The sequence below is a fragment of the Pseudopipra pipra genome, chromosome Z (genome assembly GCF_036250125.1).
Source record: "Pseudopipra pipra isolate bDixPip1 chromosome Z, bDixPip1.hap1, whole genome shotgun sequence".
Classification (NCBI taxonomy): Eukaryota; Metazoa; Chordata; class Aves; order Passeriformes; family Pipridae; genus Pseudopipra; species Pseudopipra pipra.
The window spans coordinates 16717103-16741987 of NC_087581.1; the positions used below are offsets into that span (position 1 = coordinate 16717103).

The following is a 24885-nucleotide window of genomic DNA, read 5'->3' on the forward strand; positions in this document are numbered from 1 at the left end:
TTATATGGAGCACACATAGTGAAGAGAGGAAAATCATCGGATAGTGTTGCTGAGTATAGTGGTGGAAAAGCCTTGTCTAGTACGGGTTACCTTTTACTGGTGAGGACAGTCCTTGGGGGCTCAAGTGGAACTGGATTCCTTAGTAATCTTCAATTATTTATTTATTTGTTTGTTTATGTGTTATTTATTTAACAGCTAAAAATAATTTTATCTTTCTCAAATTACTGTACACAAAGTACATGTATAAACATACATGTTGTATGGTCTTTAATAATAAGCATACTATATTCACCATTGGTGCTGCTGGCAAATTTATAGAATTCTGTAGCACTGGGGATTCTGTTAGCAGGAGCACAACCCTTCTTGTTAAACTGCACTCGTGATAATGTGTTGTTTCCCCCACCCTCCCCACTTCTCCCAGCATACAAGAATGATATCAACATACTGGAGCAAGTTCACAGAATCACAGAATCACAAAATATGCTGACTTGGAAGGGACCCACAAGGACCATCGAGTCCAACTCTTAGCCCTGCACAGGAGCATCCCCAACAGTCACATCATGTGCCTCAGAGTATCATTCAAACGCTTCTTAAACTCTGTCAGGCTTGGTGCTGTGACCACTTCCCTGGGGAGCCTGTTCCAGTGCTCAACCACCTTCAGGGTGAAGAACCCTCAGGGTGAAGAACCTTTATTGGTATAGTTCTGTTGGCTGAGGAAGAAATGCTCCCAGCTAACATCAATATCCCAGCAGTACTCTTGTCTTGTATATGGTTATGCTATATGGAGAGTTTTCCTTTGGATAAGGTATAGGTAGGCTATCGGATAAGCCCCTTTGTTTCTTATGTGCTGTGTCATGTAAAGCAGCTCTATCATGGTATTTTCCCCCTTTGCAAATCAGACCAAAATTGGTAAATGAAGAGGGGTAAGGCCTATTTCTTTTACTGTCTGACGGGTCCAATTAAGTTTGCACAGACAGGATACACAAAGAGAGATGAAACTATGCTTTCTGTGATTATATTCCTGCATATACTTCTGATACCTGTGGAATAGGCACTGGTGAGGCTACACCTTTATTTCTGTGTTCAGGTCTGGGCCCCTCACTACAAGGATATTGAGGTGCTGGAGCGAGTCCAGAGAAGGGCAACAGAAGCATAAGTCTTATGAGGAGCAGCTGAGGGAGCTAGGGGTATTCACCCTGAAGAAAAGGAGGTGCAGGGGAGACTACCATTTCCTACAATTGCCTGAAAAGAGGTTGCAGCCAGGTGTCTTCTCCCAAGTAACAACTAATAGGATGAAAGTAAATGGCCTCAAGTTCCACTGGGGAGGTTTATATTGGATATTAGGAAAAGATTCTTCATGGAAAGGGTTGTCAAGCATGGAACAGGCTGCTCAGGGAACTGGTTGAGTCAACATCCCGTGAGGTATTTAAAAGACATGTAGATGTGACCCTGGGGGATATGGTTTAGTGCTGTACTTGGCAGTGCTGGGTTAGTGGTTGAACTCAATGAGCTTAAGCATCTTTTCCAATCTAAATGATTCTATGATTCTGTGATGCTATGAGAGGGGCCAGAACTACATTAACAGTTATTAAAGAATTCAAATAAATTTTTGAGGTTTTTTTTTCAGCAGTGATGCCTCATGGAATGATGTTTGCCAAACAGAGAGTGGACTTCACTAAGAATATATCTGAGATGTTTGAAAAGCAGATAGCATCAGTCAAGGAATGAGATTTAATGTAGCCTTCAGCATCTTTCTGCTCACAGTGAATTAAGAACATCAATTTCACTAAGTATCCAGAATGTATTTCACTTACTTAAGAACAGGGTTTGTGCAGAATATATTTCTGGATCAAAAAATTAATAATAATATACCTTTTGAAAGATATCACTGGTCTGTATTGTTAGTGGTTTTGAGAACATTCAGTTGGGAATAGTACTGGGGATTCTTATTTCCCTGATCCTGCTGGCCACACTAATTTTGATACAGGTCAGGGTGCCATTAGCCTTCTTGCCCACGTGGGCACACTGCTGGCTCATGTTCAGCAGCTGTTGACCATCATTCTGTCTCAGTTTAAAGAGACTGAAGTGTTTTGCTAAGGAGGATGAGTTACGAGGTAGACCAAACTCCTCTCTCTCAGCAATTGTAAATCCAAAATTAAGAGGCTCCAGTTGAGGAAGTATGGAAAAAGGAAAATAACAACCTTTTATTAAAGGATATATGTGTATTGGCAGAACAACAAAGAACACAAAAACAGCTCAACAATAATCCTGTACCCAAAAGTCCTCTTCAAAAAGGAAACAGTTCGGTACTTCCCATCCTCTGGCACAATTCTAGTCATGGTGGGAGGGGGCGCTGTTGGATCCCTGGAGGAGCAGAGCCTGCAGTGCTCCGTGGTGGTCAGCAGGGGGTCCTGTTGGGCTCTGATGGTCCCCACATGGAGCCCCAGTTCACGGAAGCCAACAATGGAGACTCCCCCTCACCAAGGGGGGGAAGGGGAAAAGGGGAAAAGATGGCAGTTCTTCCCACGAAACTCATGCTGTCTGCAGTGGCTGTGGCCAGGACTCCCCCCTTTCGTCGACAAGCACCAACTGCTGCCAAAACATGGGATCAGAGGAGGGAAAAAAAAAACCACCCCCTCCCTAAAGGTTCCTCTGCAGGATGGACCAAAGCTCTCTGACGAAATCCGAGCAGGTCCGGGCTGGGGACAGAACAGAGCATAGGCAAGCTGAGGCCAGAGAACAGCCAGATGACCAGATCGAGAGCAAAACGACCTCAGAGCTTTTCCAACACATGCACCTTGCCTCTGTTAAGGCAAAAAGTGAAGTGTGTCCCGTTTCCAAGGAGAGGAGGGAAAAAACTCACTACCCCCCCCGCACCCCCCCCCCCCCCCCCCCCCCCCGCCTCCCCCCACCCCAGCCTTAGAGAGGGCCATCAGCCTGGAATGCAGTTCTGCCAGCTAGCTCTTTTGTGTAGGTCAATCACTCAAGGCAAAAAAAATTGTCCTCCCCCATTCAACATCTTTGTCTTGGGGGAAGGTGCCAGGGCAAAGAAAATTCGTGTTTGGTTTTTTAGAACGAGTAAACCTATGACAATTCCCAGGTCCTTTTCCACTAGGCAGCTTTCCAGTCTCTCTTCCCCCAGCCTGTAGCGCTACTTGGGGTTGTTGTGACCCAAGAGCAGGATCTGGCACTTGACCTCGTTGAACCTCAGTACCCATGGCCTCAACCCTTTGATCCTGCCTGTCCAGATCAGTGCTTGAAATCAGTAATCTGATACATCTTCTTTCCCTGAGCCTGTCCTTTGTTTGCTTAGTTTTGGAGTTTGGTTTCTTTGGTGTTTTTTTTACCTTTTTTTCAGAGGTACTGGTAAAGTTCTGTTTTCCCCAAATGGTCTTTTTGTAATGAGGACATGACTGAAGACACAAAGACAGCTGAGCAAGCAGTACCATATTTCAAATATAAGCAATCTTTCCTCACGCATGTTCTTATGATACTGCATTGTTTTCATAGCAGTGACATTTCTTCCCCCTCAAAAAATGTAGTTCAAGGACATTTGTGGAAGAGGCAGTAAAAGCCTCTGCATTCCAACCAGATTCAATTTAACTTGTTTATGAGTAACTGTTTTCTCTATTGTTCTGGATATGCTCCTCGGTAATTAAAACTGAGGAAATTAATTAATATATGAATATATTACAGAGTTGAATACTAGCTCTGCATGTGCAGATGGCCATCTCCACTGTGAACTGTTATGCTTTAGTTGAAATGGAAAAATACAGGATACCTCTGCTAGATTATAAATGTCTCTGTGAGCAATGAGCTTACAAGAAATAGTTGTCTGTTCTGGTAGAAAGAAAGGTAAAACTGATTATTCATGTCCTGTGAGTGGTTGAGATGAATGGGAAACAGAAGATCCTGAAAATTCTTCTGATGATGGAGACTGAAAATCTCAGAGTTCAACTAATATTTCTGTTAGCCTTACTTTGGAAACCCACCAAAAATAACAGGAGCTGGGGTTGGGATTTCCTAACACTAACTAGATGTAGAGCCCAACATGTCTTGTAGCGGTGGGTTTGACTCTGCTGTCATCAGTGCAAAATGTCCTTCCCGTGTAGTGGAGAGAAGGAAGAGTTTTGTCTCACAGTAATGGCTTCCTGCAGGATGCACTAAGAGAAAGATCACAAATCAACTGGATTATAGCTAGAAGATTAAGGGGGAAAATATTTCAGGGAAAATAACATCGCTACTCTTCTGAGATAGCAAATCTGATTCAAACCCCAGAGGAACTCCTAAGTTTAATAAAGGATAGATTCCTATCGACATATTTGTATCAGAATTTCCATATTCTGTTTTGTCTGTGCTGTCTCTCCTTAAGTCATAGGAGGTAAATACTTTGCCTTACTAAAGAACCCTCAGTAGATTCTTTCATCCCATTTCTATGTTAACTTTCGGTTTCTTTTCTACAGAGCATATAAAGGGATATGACTTAGACCAGTTAAAAAAATCCTACATTTTAGAACTGCAGTATTTATTAGAATTCTTCATTTCTTTTGATTCTGTAGGACAGGAGCAATGAGAATCTAGATTTATGAAACACTTTTTATCTCTATACTTATATAATTTCAGAATTTTAATGTTCCAGCTCTCAAATGGTACATGAATGAACAGGATCATAAATACAGGAATGTAATTCTCATAATTAACTGTATTTAATAGCTGATGATTGAATGAAAGTAACAGACTTTTCTAGCTGGGAGAAATCACATGAGAGTCATGGCAGTTTTTCCTTGCTTTCTTCATAATGAACACTTTAGGAATTTAGCCATTTTCCATATTAAGAAGTATTGCTTTGCCTTTGCTGCTGCCTGACTGCCATAACTTTTAATCTACTATGCACCCATCATGTCCAATACTATCTGGACATTTCCTGTCCAACAGTTTTCTAATTACATCACGGCCTGTGCAACTCTTTTGCATAGATGAGTTAATCAGCAAGGCATAAGCCTAAACTTTAAAGTCAGTGGAAACTTTGCCTGTATTTCTATGGACAGAATTTCTCTGCAGACTTCCTGCTGCCAGATATCCCAATGAAGCAGGAGCTTCTTTGCTCCTAATCTTTTGTGTACGGTAGTCCAAAGATCCTTTTGAGTGAGTAGTTAATATGAGGCCTTTTTTTTCTCATAAGGAAACCAGTGTATGGACCTTAATAGGAAACAGCATCATATTTTGCAGTGAGTTTAAGAATAGGATATGATGTTCTGTTTATAAAGCATTTTTGTTTTATTACAGTAATAAAAACAAGCTCTCAGAAGAATAATTCTGCAACACGTTGTGGAACATGAAAGGTGTGTACCATTTAAAGACTCTCTCTATCAGGCTTTAACTCAACTGCCAGCCTTTCAGATAGCTTCAGCTGGCAATCTTAGCAGCTGACAGTCTAGCAAATTCCTCCCAGTTGAGGACTGGCTTATACACCTGACTTTGTCTTCCTGCAAATGTATAAGGGAATCACCGTTATTTCACATTGTTATTCAGCCAGTTTCTGGATTATATTCTTTTCAGTTTTTATTTTATTGCGCCTGTCTTTGGCTCTGTACTGATCTATATATCAGGTTCTGCACTATGTTCTCCCAACCAACTTAGTTCTTACCTTCATCCTTGTTCCTAATCTTGTTTTCTGTTATGCTGATGGTGATCCATCCTTCTGACTGACTTTCTTAGCCTTTATTCTGTCATGCCTGATTCAAGCTGAGGGACCCTGTGGCATTCCTCTCATTTTACCTGCCTTCAAACTCTTATCTGGCCTTGCCACATGTATTCACCTCCGCTTGTGCACCTTAGCCAGACATTTCATAACTCTTTTTCTTGACCTTTTGGTTTTTCCTTTTAATTTGGTCACATTTTTACTCCTGCTTCTTGTCTCTAGGGCTTCTATTCAAGTTGGAGAACACTAACACTAAGAATTTCCCATCCCAAGTGCTAGCTTACTTTGTGTTGTTAGTTAGCCTACAAGTTCCAACTCCAACTGTAACTGAGGATGAAAATCATAGGATGTCAGTGTTTAAAAGACTGTTCAGCAGTTTAAAAGAAGTTCAGCAAATTTGTGTGGAGAGGACTGTTTATGTGCATATATCTATGAATTCACTAGATATTATCAGATCTTCTTCTGGCCATTATATTTTCCTAACAGCAAGTCCAGAAGTGTTCTCAATATTTTTTCTACAGCTTTATTTTTCAGGCCCAGCGGATTCTGTACAAGAGAGTTTTTTAATGTGGATGAGCTCTCAAGTATTTTCTTTCCACTTCAGAGCTTATTTTCTGTCCCCTTCAGAGCTTATTTTAGACCTTATTTAGACTTTAAGTGGAACATCCAGTTCTGGTGAATTGGAGAAATGCTTCAGGCATTGTGGATTTCTGAGAAAACAATGCTGTGTGTGAAGCACTGAGTATTGAATTACAGTCACAACCACACCATTGCGTATAGAAAGCATTGATCTTGTATAAACCTTTGTGGTATCAAATTGGTTTGATAAATGTTTGAGATCCTTTTGTATGAGACAGTTTTATGTCATATTTACCCCAGTTACTCTAACTTTAAATTAAATCAATAGCATCTGTCATTCTGCAGATTATATAAAATCATGATATCAAATTGATTTCTGTAAAGGTTCATTCTGGATAATTCAGTTGTGTTGAGGTGCCTGTTCAGGGTCTGAATAAATTTTATACTTCCATGTGTTCTCCTATACTTGTGGAAGCATAAATGTCATTAGCAAATAATTCAGAAGTTCCTAAAAATGTAGCTGAAAAATAAAAAATTTCTAGCAGACTCCAGTTCCTCTGATAACTGCATGTATTTCCACAAGTTGTGATAAAACAAACTTTATATAAAGATCAAGCTATAATACACCAAAAGACTACCTTTGTATATTTAAGATCACTAAGTAAAGCAGTGGAAATGCATTAATTTATTACTATCCTTGGGACACAGACAGATGCAGACAAGATGGATATTTTCAATATGAAAGTATAATTGCAAATATAAGCAAATTGTTTATCACCTTCAGGGGTTTTGTCTACACCAAAAACAAACCACAAAGAAACAAAAAAACCCAAAACAAACAAAGCAAAGCAAAAAGGCTCCAAATGCGTATTATTATTTTAATATTCCTTAAACATAGGTTTCATTCATAAACGGAAATATGGAACTTCAATATTTCAGTAGAGTACCCATAGTAGATTGAATTAATATAGTGTGCGTTTTTATATACTAAATGACAGAGGATATTATATATGCTGTTGTGTCCTAATGACACAGATCTAATCTATAAGTTTATTCTGTATGGTAAATAACGTACAAAACGCAGGGGAATACAAGATACCTATTAGAAAAAGTTATCTATATTTACAGAAGTAGATATTTTTAATTGTATCTTTCTTAAAATTCAGTCCTTAGCCCTGTGTCAAGTAATTTTTAATAATGCTATCAAATTTTGTCATGTATCCAATAAAATACCCTTACACATCTCTGAGAATAAATATAAGTAATATAATAATGGGAGTAATCTTTTTTTTCCTACAGTCAGGCATTGCGTTGCAAATGTTTTTTTTTATTAGAGGAAAGATATGTAATGGTAGTGTACAGAAGATTTTACTGCTTTAGGAGCAAATGAACTCTATACTAAGGATTTAGTCACTCTCCTCAGCAAGAGAGAGAGTTGGAAGGGAAGAGAAAAGCTGACACAGTTATAAGAGGTCTTGGATTTAATATTCTATGCCACTATACATGGATAATTCACTCAAGCTATTCTGTGTTTCAGACACTCCACCTGGGAGGTATTCAGCTTGCTTGTACTTGCTTGTACTATAGAGATGAACACTTTATATGTGCACAAAGGAGCTCTAAGAGTCAGAAAGAAGACAGAGAGGAAAACATATAATGTTTAAAATGCAAAGTATAGCTGTTGTATTGAGCACTGAGAAAGAAAAAAATGTGCCCTACCGAGATTTTTCTTGCATTAGTCTTCAGCATTCTGTTATACTAACTACTGAATTAAAATATAAACAAAGAAACAAACCCAGCCAATTCTTTACATTTTAACTTCAGTGAGGTTTTAATAAGCCACCACAATGGAATATGAATGCTCTTAGGTCATCAGTCAAGACCCATGTTCATTTATTGTCACTGGTGCCTCATGATGTGAGACCCTTGCCCATGCCTCATGCTGCATTTGAGTCAGTTCAAACTTCACTAGCTCTGATCATTTTGCATGGATCCTGGGGTGATGGTCAGCAGAGAAGATACATATTTGTTTGGACCTCATAGATTGGAAGTAGATCGCCTACCTTAGACACTATATTTCTTCTCTGTCTCCCTTTCTTTGGTAAGATTTAGCCTATATTATTCTATATAAAAATGAAACTGACAATTTTATGCTTAAACTTGTATACTTCTTTACTTTTTTTAAGAAGAGCTTATATATAATATATAATTATATATAATAGATTTGTTACTAAGCACTTTTCTACTTGCTATATCAATTGGGATTGATATAATGGGTTATTTTCAGCAGTGTTTCCAAAGACTTGTTAATTCACCGTATTTTCTGACAAAACACAGGGTGACTCTGACATTCCAGTTCTTCTATTTTAGATAAGCATATGGTAAGTCTATTAAAAGATTCAAGAGCAGAGAATAATTTTTGTGGTTAGTAATTTTGATCCAAGTTCAGTTAAATTGAGCTGTGAGATTAAGATCATTCTTGGCTATATGAAGTGACTAAATAGAGTGTATTTTGCTTAAATTTGTGAATATTAGAGTATTAATTCATCATCATCATGGCTGGGCTTCGCAAATGAAGATTTGGGAAGGGCTCTACCTACATTGGCTACAAGCGCGCTGGTGGCTAAAAAGGCCAATGTGAGATAGACAAGTCCGGTTGCAAAAGGCACAGCAGAAAGACTCCTTAGGTGGTATCGGCAAGACATGATTCTTTCTGCGTTGTATTTTCCCCTCGAGAGTGATCCTGCGTGCGTTCTCAAAGGTATCAGCAGCGTTATAGATGGTGTGTCTCCAGGCCTCCCAATTAGAGGCCAGAGTAGACCAGTTATGTTGATCAATATGGCCAAGGCTGAGATGTTGTTTCAGGGAGTCCTTGTATCTTCTCTTTGGGGCTTCTCTCTTGCGGCAGCCGGTGGCAAGTTCACCATAAAGCAAGATCTTAGGGAGGCGGTGGTCCTTCATCCTGGAGACGTGTCCTGCCCAACGGAGCTGAGTTCTCATCAACATGGCCTCAATACTTGGGACTGCTGCCTGTTCTAGAACAGATGTATTGGTCACATAATCTGACCAGTGGATGTTTAGGATTGTACGGAGACAGCGTTGATGGAAGTGTTCTAAGAGTTGCAGGTGGTGGTGGTAGATGACCCATGATTCAGATCCATATAGGAGAGTAGACAGCACAATGGCTCTGTAAACATTGATCTTGGTACTTTTCTTCAAGTGTTTATTTCATCAAACTCTTTTATGAAGCTTTCTGAAGGCACTCTATGCCTTTGCTAACCTGTTGTCTACCTCTTCATCAATCTTACCATCCGAGGAGATGAGGCTACCAAGGTAATTAAACTGCTGGACTGATTTGAGCACTGATTTGCCAATGGTGATATGGAGATGGTGGATAACTTCCTGAGGTGCAGGTTGATAGAGAACTTCTGTCCTCTTTAAGCTGACTTCCAACCCAAAGAGCTCAGCAGCGTCTGCAAAGCAGGATGTTAAATGCTGCAGAGCTGCTTCTGTGTGGGCAACGAGGGCGGCTGTCTCAGTCTGAGGAGACTGGAATGTTTGCTAAAGAGGATGAATTATGAGATAAACCAAACTCCTCTCTCTCAGCAATTGTAAATTCAAAATTAAGGGGCTTTAATCGAGAAAGTGTGGGAAAAACCAGAAGACATAACAACCCTTTATTAAAAGATATATGTATGTTGGCAAAAACAGTAACAGAACACAAAAAAACTAGACAGTAATCCTAGAAAAAAAAGTTTGAATGAATACTTCTCTGTCCTTTAGCGCAGTCCTAATCGTGGCCTGCAGCGGGCGCTGTTGGATCACTGGCGGTCACCACACGGAGAGGGGTCTGGGGGGTGGTCTCGGGTTGCAGGAGAAGCCAAAAAGAAGATGGGGACCCTTCCCCCAATGGAAGGAAAGGGAAAGGAGAGCAGTTCACCCCAAACAGGACTCACTGTTGTTCTCAGTTGATAGCACCCCAAAAGCTCCTCCTTTTCTCCCAGTGAGCACAGAGACTCTGCGATGAAAACACAGCAGGTCCAGGCTGGAGACAAAAGACAGCTCGCAGGCAAGTTGAGGCCAGTAGTCATGGCTCACCAGGACGGGATGCCAGACAAACAGGCTTCCAGGCCTTCTCTCCAAATGCACCAAATACAGACCCTGTCTCCATTCTCCAAAGAGAACCCAGCAGTCTGAATCTCTCCCCTCCGAGCAGAGCCAGCCACCCCCTCCCAAAACTCCTCCCCTCTCCCCCCAGCCTCTGATGGGCCATCCACGAGGAATGTAGCCTGGCTGGCTAGTTCTTTTGTAAGGTTAATTAACTCCCTTCCCCCTTTCCATTCAAACTCCATCTTTCCTACAGTGGGGGGGCAGGGGGAAGAAAAATCCTCCTGAATTTCTAACCTATAAGAGCAGCAGTGTCAGAGTAAAGCAGCTCCCGGACGAGATGATTTAAAATCTTAGTGTGGGCCTTCAATCACCTTAGGTTGAATAGGCTTCCATCAGTATGATATAGAATGTAGATACCATCTTCATCATCGAGGTCTGCCGTGGCCCTTTGGAGCATCATGCTGAAAAAGACTGTGAATAGAGTTGGTGCAAGAACGCAGCCTTGTTTCACACCACTGGTTATTAGAAAGGGCTCAGAAAGTGCGTCGCCATATCTGACTTGGCCGTGCTGATCCTCATGGAGTGAGATGATCATTTTAAGCAGCTTGGGGGGACAACCTAAACGTTCCAAAATCTGCCATAGACCTTTTCTGCTCACAGTATCAAAAGCCTTGGTGAGATCAACAAAGGTTACATAGAGACCTTTGTTCTGTTCCCTACACTTCTCTTACAGTTGTCTGAGAACAAATACCATGTCTGTGGTACTCCTGTTGGCTCTGAAACCACATTGGCTTTCAGGTAGAATTCCTTCTGCTGTAGTGGGTTAAGGTATTCTTTCCAGGATTTTACCAACAATGGAGAGCAGAGTAATACCACAGTAATTTGAACATTCTGATTTATCTCCTTTCTTCTTATACAAAGTGATGATGACTGCATCATGAAGGTTTGATAGGAGTTCACCTAGTTCCCAACAGCGCACCACAAACTCGTGAAATTTAGCATGGAGTGCTTGGCCGCCATGTTTCCAGACTTCAGGTATTCCATCAACCCCAGCTGCCTTGCCAATTTTCACCTGCTGTATGGCCTTGAGGGTTTCTCCTAAAATGAGGGCAATATCCAATTCAATCTTCACCGGTTGTTGTGAGATGGACTGAATTGCTGAGTCTTGAACTTCATGGCTAGTACTGAAAAGAGTCTGAAAGTGTTCAGACCACTGATTCAGAATGGAGGTTTTATCTGTCAGAAGCACTTGACCATCAGCACTGAGTAGAGGGTTTTGGACTTGGTATGTAGGCCCATATGCTGTTTTCAGGGCCTCATAGAATCCTCTGTAATCACCTATATCTGCGCATAATTGAGTTTTTTCAGCTAGATTGATCCACCACTTGTTCTGGATGTCACAGAGTTTCTGTTGGAGCTTGCTGCATGCAAGACGAAAGGCTGCTTTTCTTGTGTTACAAGATGGCAGTGCAAGGTGTGCTTGGTGGGCGGTTCTCTTCTTCCTCAACAATTCCTGGATCTCTTGATTGTTTTCATCAAACCAGTCCTTGTTCTTCTTGAAGGAGAACCCTAAGGATTCTTCAGAGGACTGCAGGATGCTGTTTTTAATATGTTGCCAAAGTGTTCCAGGAGAGGGATCTATAAAATGATTTTCGAGCCTAGTTTGAAGATTTGCCTGGAAGCTGTCTCTCACTGTGGCTGTTTGAAGATTGTTAACTTGGAGTCTCCTCCTTGGAATACCGCCCCTTTTAGGTTTGAACTTAAGGTTGAAGTTAAGTTTACAGCGCAAAAGTCAGTGATCTGTTTGGCTTTCTGCACTAGGCATCATGCGGGTGTGATGGACAACGCGAACGTCTCTCTGTTGCACTAAGACATAGTCAATGAGATGACAATGCTTAGATCTGGGATGCATCCAGGTTGTCTTCAGACTGTTTTTCTGCTGAAAGATAGTGTTAGTGATGGTGAGCTGTTGCTCTGCACAGAATTCTAGCAGAAGGTGAACATTATTGCTACAGTTTCCAACACCATGCTTGCCTAATACTCCTTTCCAGGCTTCTAAGTTCTTTCCTACTCTGGCATTGAAATCACCAAGGATAATGATCTTGTCATCTGCAGGAACCTTCTGGGTAAGGCGGCGCAGGTCAGTGTAGAATTTATCTTTTTCGGCAGGGTCAGCTTGGAGAGTTGGGGCATATATACTAAAGAGGACAACGTGTTGGTTGTTGTGGAGTGGAAGGCGCAGGGAGATAATGCAGTCAGAGTGACCTGTCGGCAGATTTTCGAGTTTAGGAACAATAGAGTTTTTAATCATGAAGCCAACTCCTGAGAGATGCCTTTCAATTCTGTGTTTACCTGACCAAAAGAGTCTGTGACTGGTACCATGTTCTCTGAGGCTGCCTTCCTCTTGAAGGCGAACTTCACTGAGAGCAGCAATGTCGATGTTGAGACATGACAGTTCGTGGACAATTAGGGCAGAACGGCACTCAGGACAACCACTATCCGTAGTATCAAGCATGGTTCTGATGTTCCAGCATGCGAGTCTCAATTTGGGTACACCTTTGAAGGCAGGTGTATGCCTTTGTTTCTTACACTTTGTTTGATCACATCAGAAGATGCCCGTTGGCCGCGGTTAACCAACCGGGTGAAGGGTAGAGGTGAACTTTGGTTAAGCCACCTTTTCTAGGCCCCTCTCCATATGGAGCAAGCAGTGCTTTCCCTGAAAAAGGCTGCTTGGTTATTCAGGATGCTGCCAAAAGAGACTATCATCTCCGGGGTCAGTCTCAGGCAACCAACATCCTGAACCGCCTGTATGCAGGGTTGGGTCTGCGGCTTCCAGTGCGCCTTTCACCTGCCATTTTGACTCTCGCCCGTCGCTACAGGGCTTTACAAATGTGGGTATCACCCTTGAGCCTGCGCAATGGAATTTTTAGGTGAGATGCAGCGTGTGCAGAACTGGTCCCACCCTTTACTCCTAGGGTTCATCTGCCAGGGCTGAGCGAGCTTGGACAGTGGCAGTGAGGTCCTCAGGATGTAGGTTTAATTAGTGTCCTTCTCTTAGATGGATGGCCTTACAGGGCTAAGCGAGCTCCATCTGCTCAGGTTTAGAATTAGAGTTGTCCTTTTGGTAGAATGACTGCCTGAAGGCTAGTGAGCCCATTCTGCCCAAATGACCCTTCAGTTTTGACCTGTCTGGCATGGGAGACCCTGCTGAAGGCATGTACCATCGCCAGCATAGCTCGCAATCTCATAGGGACACACAAGCTACTTCCCCATTAAAATGGTTAGGGCAAGCCTTTCACTCCCTACTTTTCTCCCAGCCACCTGTAGTCAGACCCAGGGATATTCCCAGGGACATTCCCTTGCCCTGAGCACCCTTTCAGGATGCTAAAATTCCAAAGCAAACCATTTCGGGGCAGTAACTGCAGGTGAGCCAAAAGCAAAAGCAAGCCATTCCACTTCCCTCACCCACCTGGGGCTCAGGTACCTCCCATGGCCCCAGCCCAGCCTAAACTCCTCAACCCCCCAGAAGAACCCACTATCTACACAAGAGTATTAATTAGTTATTGGTTAAATCTACTATTTCCGTATATTACGTTATAAAGTACGTCACACTTTATTATGAAACATCCACGCTGGAACTACTTGAACCTTTACTATATTCTGTCTGTTGATGAGTCAATGGTTTGTTTAATCTTTCTGTAAACACTTGAGTTGTTTTTGTTCTTGGTATATCTGCTTTGGAAAAGGTCTGACCTGAAATAGCCTCCTTAAAACAAACAAAATAAACCCCAACCACCACATAATTTAATATAATTATAACATAGAACCACATAAATACAACACTACATTATACATTATATATTATATAAAAGGAAAAATGTTATGGTGAGTCCATCATCAGTGGGAATAAATTACTCAAAATTTTAATTCTTTCATTTTTGAGATCTTCAGTTTGCATCAGTCTAGGTTTCATTGAGCTCTCTATGTTTGTTTAATTATTTTGTGTAACTAAGAACAAAATTGGGCCTCCTTCCTTTTGGATTTCAAATCCTATTAATCATTGATAATTCTTTAGTTTCAGTCTTGCTGAACACCTAATGATGACTTATCGAGCTGTCCTCATTCATAGTTTTGAAGACTGCGTACCTAAAGTACTCAGAAACCCCTGTACATAAGAGACGTTTGATTTTTATAAGTTTGGAGAACATGTAACTTCCTACAGCACCCAGTAATTTAGATGCTACTTGGCATCAAAGCAAATGTAGTACAAAACAAAAGATTGTAGTACATCCATCTTAGCCAAAATTAAGTGTCAAACAGATCACATTTCCATTATACTGAAGATTGAATGGGAAAAAAATGGGAGAAAAGTCATGTCTTCCCCACATTTATTTGTTGCCTCTCCTCATTGGTAGGTGACTTAAATCCAAAGCACATTTCAATGCTTCTAGAACTGAATATAATTTCCAGGTTTAAGAACTGAATTCTGTCATCCTCTAGGATTGCTGTTTGTGATGCAGGTGTTTGGAAAGGGCTATTTCTTCTCCCTCCCCAGTTGCTAGCAGCAGTTAGACTTAGGAAAATTAACAACTTCTATTTGAGCTGTGTGCTGCAGGCAGAAACACAAACCTCTGGGTGCCTATATGAAGCTGACTAATAAACAACCCTGGCAAATTATCCTCAAAGCAGCAGTCTTTGATCATGCTTACATGTGAAATGAAGAGAATTAAGATTTTGGGTTTTTTTCTCCTCACAGTATATTAGAAACTATATATTAAAAAAAAACCCCAAACCTCCTTTCTGGGGTCCATTCTCACTTGGATCTTTATTCAAGTCTCTGCTTCTGCTGTCAGTCTGTCTTGTCAGTCACAGTAGCATTTTGTCAGCTGATGGAGGATAATTCAGTTATGTCTGCACAGTGAAAGAACATGTCCCACAATTTAATCAAATCCGGGTAGAAATAATCTTCAGTTTTTATCTAGGATCAAAGAACACATGGTTTAATGTCTAATAATGCAATTTCCTGTTAATATGCTGGTCACTATGTTATAGTCAGTGACCAGATTACTGTGTTTTCTATTAAGGTTGCAGCTGCCAAATGCAGAGTTTGCATGAAGGAAAAACAGATGTCTGCCTAAAAGATGTCTTTTGCAGTAAAAGAAGCCGGGGGAGGTGTTGTTAAAGAACTTGAATTATGTTAACTCTGCTATGTACTTGATAGCTGCTCAGCCAAGGGATTTCTTAGCATGGCTTTTGAAATTAATTTTATCTAATCTATATTTGAAAAAAACTAATTTGATTTGTTATCATTTACATTTAATTTTATGTTTGATTTTCTTTGGTAAATAATATATGAATCCAAAAAATTTGCAATGTCTTAGTATGCTTGCATATCCAATTCACACTCCTGAGTATAGCTCTTCAGTAAGATAACTCTCCTCTTTGTTTATAATTAATGAAATGTGAATGTGTATAGGAACAATTATGCATCAGTATATTTTCTTCTTCTCATGCTTTGATAAGGTCAGTAAGAATTCTGGGACTGTAGACACAAACTTGCCCTGTGAAAAATTTTCTTTCTTATTCCCTGACATAAAGACATAATACTTAGGTCAAGATTACAAAAAGAATCTTTATATCACAATAAGAATAGCATAATATATATATCTATCTTTTGTTTGTGTTACATACATATTGTCATATTATATACATATACACTTACAAATTTCTGTATATACACAGAAAAATGCACCTTTGGACTATTGTTAACAAGTTAAGGAACCCTACTACTACTGTAAAACCACTATTATGTGACAATTAGAAGACTGGGAAGGAGTGAGATAGAGATGCAGTGGAATATGGTGGCTTCCAGGAAGCTGTGTCTTAGTTTTACTGATTTTTTAAATTACAGAAGAAATACCACAGCATATAAATAAAAGCAGAATTGTTGTGATAAAACATCCACTACTCCAGTGTAGTCAGTGCTGCACTGTAGGTAGCGAATCTCTTTGAAAGTTATTTTAAACTCGATTTGCTTTTAGACTCTTCTTTGACTGTATATAAGCCTAGTGTCTGGTTTTGTAGTAGCTAGTGCTTTAATGTAGCTCTGATTATAATTATACTTGCTACAGATTTCACAGCTGGTCCTTTTTCTGCTTCCACTAGATGGTGATTTCCTATTCCTTAAGGCAGAATAACTCTGATTTCTGGAAGAACACCTGTAGTCTGAGAATCACAGCTGAAGAATAACACTGATTATAGTTCATCACATATGATATAAATCCTACCTCTAGAAATTATTTATACCAGCACATTTTATCTTATTGAAATATTTGCATTCAAAACTTTAAATAAATTATGGCAATCATTCTGCCTGCTAATACAAATAAGAATTATATAATTTTACATAAAATTATATAATTTTTGGAAGGAATTGTGCATTTCAGTCAGGCCTTCTAGCCTAACAAGTCTAAATCTCTTCACTCTGTTTTGCTTTGGTATTTGATTTCATCTCTTCTTATGACGTTGCAGTTTCAGGACTGATAGAATTGTACCCCTTTAATCAGCATAAATGTTTTTTGATCTTCTTAAAAGGTTAATTAATCTAGTAATATAATGGTGTAGGTTTTTTGTCTTTAAAATATATTTTTGTTATTAAAAATAAAATTAGTGTGAATATAATGTAATTATTACAGCTATGGAACCAAGAAGACTTTTTTCTCTAATCGTATTATGCTTGAAAATTTCATGTTAATTGATCCCATAATTCACTTGCTTAAAATGTAAGACAAAAGGAGGTAAAATCATCACTCGAAATTGGAAATTTTGTGATTTCCTCAGAAAACTAAGAAATCTATCTGCTTGGATTCAAAAAGGATCAATTGTTTTTCGGTGATGTAACAAAAGTGAGTTGTCAAAATAATTGCATAAATTCTGAGGTGTAAAGTGACAGGGCATCTCTTGGGCCTTTGTGGATATTGTTCTGTACAAGCCTGTAAATGTGAACTAGAAAACAGATTGGTATAGTTATGTCTGCCATATCCAATAGTGAATGTTCTTCTGATTCTGCTACTCCATGGATCTCTACAACCTATGACTTATTTCTGGAGGGAGTTATTTTATGGTTTTGGCCAGTAATTCCTTGATCCACTGGATTTGATCCAATTACCTGCTATAATGAAATTTTTCATACAAACATAAACCTAACAAAAGTTAATTTGAATAGTCCAGCATTTTTCAGTGAAATAATCCTGCACCAAAATCCAAAGTATTATTTCTTCAGTCAATTTATCACTAAAACAATGAGGATTTTTAGTCAAAATTTTATTTGATTTTTTTTTTCTTTCCATAGGCTCTTATTATTTGCTGTCTATGAGTCACAGCAAACTAGTCATCACTTCTGTGTGATTGGCAATTTCACATTCTTTTTCTGAATTTCTAAATACTAAGTATTAGTTTTACAAATCATGTTAACTCTCATCCCTGTTTCTTTTCTTATAACTAAAAACCCAGATTTTCATAAAAATCCGAGAAGTGCTGTTTATTCATCTAAGATTTGTTCCCAGAATACGATTATTGTTTTAGTCATCATCTAGCAAAGCACCTGAAAGCTTGAATTCCTTACAGAAGTTACTTCTCTTCACTGAGACTTCCGGACATGTCTCTTTCTCAAAGTGCATCAGCATCAGCATTTGTAAAGTTTATCATACACTTTTGTTAAGAACTGATTCTAGATTCTCTTGCCAAGTTCCAGAGACACTTGTAAAATTTCAAATATTTTTGCTTGAACTGTAGAAATTTTGCTGCTTTGTTTGCCTAATACTTTTTGGAATATAAGAGGAAGATTTCCTAGTTAATAACTTCATCCTTTAATACCTGTTCTTTGCTTAACTTGTTGCTCTGTTTGTTGAAGAAATAAATATTTTTTTCTCTGAACTTTTGTTGAAACAACTATAGTTCATCTCTCTTTGCAGAAAAAAAAATAAAATCAGACTTTCTAGCAAGATTTTGATAATAACTGGTGCTAAATACTAGTTTCAAGCCTTCTTGAGTATTTTTAAGATCATAAGGATAACTATATTGTGTCAGACTAAAGGTCCAGTTAGTCCAGTACTTCCTCTATGGTGTTTGCCAGTAATGGATGCTTAAGAAAAATGACTGAAGAACAGTCATTTCTACATAAATAGACTTTAAAAGCTACCTGTCTTCTAGTAGTCCAGAGATGTGAATTTGCATACTCACACCTACCTACATGCTTATGTTTTTCTCACAAAGGTTATAGTTTGCACAGGAACGTGTTGACAAATGTACTGAAGTTGTATTGGCTTCAGGAGGCTGGAAAGTAAACGGCCAAATATTTAAGCCCAAGCATGAAAATTATTTAGACATTTAAAAGCATGGCATATCCAGTAAATCCTACTAAAAATATTTCATATCTTTATATGCTTGTTATTTGATAAAATCAGAATCCAACTTTAATGACCACTTTTTTTTTTTAAGAATATTGCCAGTGGTGGTTACAGCTGGAGTCAAATCCTTAGGAAATGAAATAAAATGAAATTAAATGAAAGCTTATATAGCATTTTTAATACCAATGTGATTTTATAATGCTTTTAAAAAAGAAAAATAAACGTCCAAAATAATAAAATAAATTTGCAGTGATCACGACAGTAACACCACTATATTTCCTCGACTGCTGGATTATGAACTGTCTTTGTGTTAGTGGGGGTGATCAATGTTCTGCTTACAAAGATACAGGGAACTTACTTGTTAAATAAAATTTGCTAATTTTTTCAGGATTTCTTTGGATGAAAACCTAAAGGACAAAAAAAGTTACTGTTTCTGAGAGAGTAATTGAATGAGATAATACATTTTTTATTCTGCTTTATATATAAGCATATGTGCCTGTAATGGTGGTGCTAATACCAGTTACTGTACTACAATCTATTGCACAGTGACCAGGGCTCCAAAATAGCTTCCATATTTAAAACCACTTAATTTAAGCTACAAAAATAACTCTTTCCTCATGACAAGGAAGTATGACTGATAGTATCAAAATTAAGCAAGAAATGTAAATACTTTATTTTCTTGTATTTATATTTTATTAAAGTTTATAGATTATTGATATTTATTAATAAATATCTCAATTTTTACAGGAAATTAAGGCATTTGAATACATCCACAGGAGAGCAACAAAATTACTGAAAGGGCTAGAAGGAAGCCCTATGAGGAGCTGCTGAGGATGTGGGTTTGTCTAGTTTGGGGAGAAGCAGGCTGAGGGGCAACCTGATTGCTCTCTGCAGCTTCCTGAGGAGGGGAAGTGGAGAGAGAGCTGCTGGTCTTCTCTCTCTGGTATCCAGTGATATGACATATAGGACTTGTTCAGAGCTGAGCCAGGGAAGGTTTAGACTGTATTTTAGGAAGCATTTCTTTACTGAGATGGTGGTCAAACACTGGAACAGGCTTCCTAGAGGGATGGTTGATGCCCCCAGCCTGGCAGTGTTTAAGAGGCATTTCAGCCTCTTAAACCAAGCTGTAGCTTTTGGTCACCTCTGAAGCAGTCAGGCAGCTGGACAAGCCTTTCCAACTGAAATTTCATTTCCCTTTCACTTTCACTTTCCCTTTCCTTTTCCCTTTCCCTTTCCCTTTCCCCTTTCCTTTTCCCTTCCCCTTTCCCTTCCCCTTTTCTTTCCCCTTCCCCTCTCCCTCTCCCTGTCCCTTTTCCCTTTCCCCTCTTCCCTTTCCCTTTCCCTTTCCCCTTTTCCCTTTTCCCTTTCCTTTCTCTTTCCATCTATTCATAGTTCTGGCAATTATGCTTTCTGATGAGACTGTTTTTCTCCAAAAGTCACTAGAATCACTAAATATGCTTATACATATGCTAGACATACAGCTCTCAAACAGTCTGACCTAAACAGCAATTTAAATGAAATCTAATTTAATTATGTTACTTTATGCCAGAACTCCCCACAAAGAGAATGCAAAGATAAGGGCACTGTACTTGAAATAATGCAAGATTCATAGATTAGTCACATATTTTTCGTCTTACAACTCTCTCTTTAATAATTTACAGTTTTGAACTAGAACAACATAAAGGACATGATTGATTGGTGTGCATTAAGCATCATTAGCTGCTGACACATTTTCAGAGTAAATGAATATTTTCTTGTTGGAATAACCTGTGCTGTCTTCAATTATATGTCTCTTATCAAATACCAGCACATTAGAGAAGTGTTTTAAGCATAACCTTTTGATATGCAGCCATAGGGCAGATGTATTTACTGACAAACAAGAGAACACAGTGGTCTTTAGTTTAAATAATAGGGTTTTCACATGAAGACTCATCCCCATATCAAGTAGTAGATTAAACTGATGTTTCTATTTGGTATCTTTAACCTTTCTTTCCTTAGTGAAGAGATTTTTAGGAGTGCTTATGGTATATGTAAGAACCCCATCTTGCTCTAATGAGGCTTTTTTTCCTTGGTGACCTCAATCCAATTTAAAGTTTCCCCAAATTAATAGTTAAGTCCTACCTAGCTGTAGATAATTCTAGCAGCACATTGATGACAAAGGTATATGTTATATGTTATAAGGTATGTGTCCTCTTAATTCTTCCACAAGGAAACTAAAATATTCTGCCCAGAACTGCATTCATTTACTCCTTGGAAGGGTTGGAACGTTATTATTATTTAATAGGAGTGTTTCTGTAATTTTTTCCAAAATATGGAGCATGAAAATGTTTTAAAATAACTAATTTCAATTATAGGTGAAAAATATCAATTAAGAAAAAAAGCCCAACAAAACATACTGGAGACATCAGAGCACACGATGGAAAATTGTGCAAGTCTTCCAAATATTTGACTATTGTAGTATTTGACTATTAGCCTGTGTGCAATATTTAGAAGTACTATACAGTATTTAATAATGCAATATTTAAAGTACTATGACCACTAAAACCTTGTAATTCTGTAATTTAATATTTAAAATCTAATTCCTACTAAAAAAGATTCAAAAGACAGGATCACCTAACCAGAAGCTAATAGAATAGTGTAACTTTATTATAACCAGAATTTATGAAAGTGATTATAGTATTTGAAAATGTTTCTTGCAGCTCCTGAGACCATTTCTTTTTGTTGTTTTGGCTGAGATTTTTAAATTATCTCTTTTTGTCTTCTGTGTGGTACTTTTCATAAAGCATTCCCTCACTCTCATTCATTCCCCTCTGCTTTTCCATTCTACTTGTTTAATTAACAATTATCTGTTCTTACCAGACATTAACTACATGAATGTAAAGGGCCCCAAATGACCTATGTGTCTTGTTTTCTGCCTGTCAAAGATGGAAATTAACTGCCTTGATTAAAATACCAGTCAATAATAGGTAAAATTTTATTCTTCCTTAGGCTTATATTACTTGGTTTGCTTAGAAATAAACATCAGTCAGTGCAAATACAGATGTTATATTTCAGAATTTAAATCTAAGAAGACATCATATGAATTCTGTGGTCTTGCAAAATGGACTATGATAACATACCAGCAGAGAATAACTATACCTGAACTGGAAAAGGTTTTCTTGAAGTATATAACAGTACCTAAGGATACATAGTGATTTACAGCTATAGTGATTTACAACTATAAATATTACAAAATATGGAAATAATTTCTTTTCTGCTTAGTTCTTCCATAAGAATAAAAGCTAATAAACAGAAAGACCATGTACGTTGTTGCAATACCTGTTTCAAATAAATCAAATTATTCTAAAAAAAAAATAATATTTAATATTTAAAGTATGTGATTTTTTCTAATGTGCTCTCTCTCCTGTCAAAAAGTATTTTAGTTCCTTAACAATCATACTAAAGGATCTATCTTTAGGGCACTTATGAATATATTCTGGTCTGATTACAAAGGAGATGCTTTTGAATGTGTGGAACAGAAAAGTTTTGACACATTGTTACTGATATTTGGGTTTATTTCTTACATGATCATAAACACTGCATAAATTAAGTCTATTAAAATTTTAATTACTTCCTTATAGCAAGGAAGCAATATAAAATAATATCAACAGGAATGTTCTTATCTATGTTTGAAACTAATAAACTTCACTTTATTCATAGTCAAGGATCTGTTATATACTGATATCACTTTAGAAAATCTTCCTTTTTTTAATCATCCTATTAACATAGCATTAGCTATGAATTTAGAATTATGAATTAAAATTTGAGAATTCTAGTAGTGGGCTCCCACTTCTCATACTCTTGTACATACTAATCATACATGCCTCTGACTGAAAAACAAGCTGATAGATGCTGATAAAACTTGTTTGAAAGTCATCTCTCTTCTGTACAGAATGGCTGAATGCTTGCTATGGGCCATATTTTCCTTTGTCATCCCAGACATTTTCTCTAATAACAAACCAAATAAATGAAGCCAGGAAAAAAAAGTGAGAGTAAACCTTATTCCATAAATGGAATACGAAGAAATTTTTTAAATAATAGCAGATGATATTTCTTCTAATTTTTGTTAATAGATCATTTTACTCAATTTTTCAATGATACTTTCATCTCATTGACAAACTGACTTACTGAGAAAGAACTGACCTCTGAGTATTAGAATATGGACAGGCTTAGTGCAAGTTTTAATACCTTAATATTCAGTAACACAAGAAAATCTGGGAGCAGCTATCCAACCTCCCAACCACAGTTGGTACAGTCTCAGCCAGCTCAGAGTATAAGTAGAAAAGTTTAGGTCTGTCTGGCCTTCTTACAAAGACATAACCTAACTTTCTGTGAGACCTGTTAGAGTCTAACTTCTACTTTAGCTTTTCATCTTGAATCACTGAAACCACATCAAAGTAGCAGCTGCTGTAATCCAAGATGAACAGCAATCATATATTTCACCTTGTTTGGATTCACTAAACACCTTGGATATTTTTTGTTTAATCTCAAAATTTTCTGTTGTATGTAAAATCTCCTTTTCTTATTTTATTAGTTTATGAGATGAATGATATATGTGTAAAGAAGGAGGCCTGCTTAATCTATTTTTCTGTTTTTCACAAGGGAGTACTACTAGCCTAGGACCTATTTCAGAAAACACAGCAGATATTTGTCACTTTTTATTATTTTTTCTCTGTAGGAAGGTAAATTTAATAAATTTACTTGTTTTGTTAAGTAAACTATTTCCCATCTACTGAAAAATTCAGAAATAATGATATTAATTTTCAGTTTGTTAAAATTAAATATGCACACATAGAAATATGTGAGTTACAGGATTGCACTGAAATGTCACATATATCTCACCTAAAGTTTTTAATGTTAGTGGCTTAAAAATACTAAATAGGTGTGCTGGAAATAGTTATGTGTTCCCTGTATTTCAGTTATTGCTGTTTCTCAATTTTTGTGCAGACATGGGTGATGGTATCAGAGAACTGCAGAATTGTTAGGGTTGGATGGGACCTCTGGAGCTCATAAGGTCCAAACCCCCTGCCAAGGCAGGGTCACTTAGAGCAGGTGACACAGAAACATGTCCAGGTGGGTTTTGAATGTCTCTAGAGACAGAGATTCCACAACGTCCCCAGGCATCCTGTTCCAGTGCTCTGCCACCCTCAATGCAAAGTTCTTTCTCATGTTGAGATGAAACTTCTGGTGTTTTAGTCTACGGCCATTGCTCCGCATCCTGTCAGTGGGCACCACTGAAAAGAGTGTGGCACCATCCTCTTGATATCCACTTTGAGATATTTGTATACATTAATGAGATCTCCTCTCAGTCTTTTCTTCTGTAGACTAAAAATTATGCTAGGCACTGCATATAGATGTATTAACAGGTAGTCCCTACCCTGAAACACTTTTAAAGGTAGTAAGTAACACAGAGAGTAGGAGAAAGGAAAACTTATATTTCTTTAAAGGCAATTGATGGAGTTGCAAAGACTGAGGAAGAAAAGTAGTTTGAGATAAGGGACTGATAGCATACTCCTTTTTTTCAGTCAGATATCACCCTCATTTTAAAAACACTGCCATACAGTCTTTTTTTTTATTTTTAAGTAAGGAAAAAGCTGTATTGGTGCTAAAGTTCACGTGAGAACCACTAGCTTAAAATCACAAGAACAGAACAATCAGACATTGCCTTTTTGGTCAGGATGTTTCCTGATTTCAGGAACCATCATGGTCTTATAATGAAGATCTTAAGGGTGCTACTTTGTTCCAGCATTTTATCCAGGACATAAGATTTTACCTCTGTCAGACTGGGAAGGTACAGGGCAGGAGAGAAGGTTCTTACCTGACTTTCAGATTGATTAACATGAATCAGTGACGACTCAGGATATATGGCCTGACAGGGGGCCTTGCCTTTCTGCTTCTCTCCCCTCTCACCTCATGACATAATCAATGTGTCCCTCCTATTATGATCCAAGGTAGAATTCTTTTTGTTGTTTTTCTCAGGATTGCACAGTTGTACAATAACTTTTCTCAGTTTTGTTTCTATTAAAGCAAAAAATAATTTTTCAATTT

General features: G+C 38.2%; 1 protein-coding gene and 1 long non-coding RNA gene across 2 annotated transcripts in view; one reads left to right on the forward strand and one right to left on the reverse strand.

Annotated features, from left to right (window-relative positions):
- RAB3C (RAB3C, member RAS oncogene family) overlaps nt 1-24885 on the forward strand; it is a 123186-nt gene that overhangs the window by 32212 nt on the left and 66089 nt on the right. The window lies entirely within an intron of this gene.
- On the reverse strand, nt 15143-24829 carry LOC135407222 (uncharacterized). Its single transcript, XR_010426767.1, has 4 exons — nt 24656-24829; nt 19157-19205; nt 18638-18724; nt 15143-15368 (listed from the first exon to the last, which is right to left on the reverse strand). It is a non-coding gene; the product is annotated as an uncharacterized LOC135407222 (long non-coding RNA).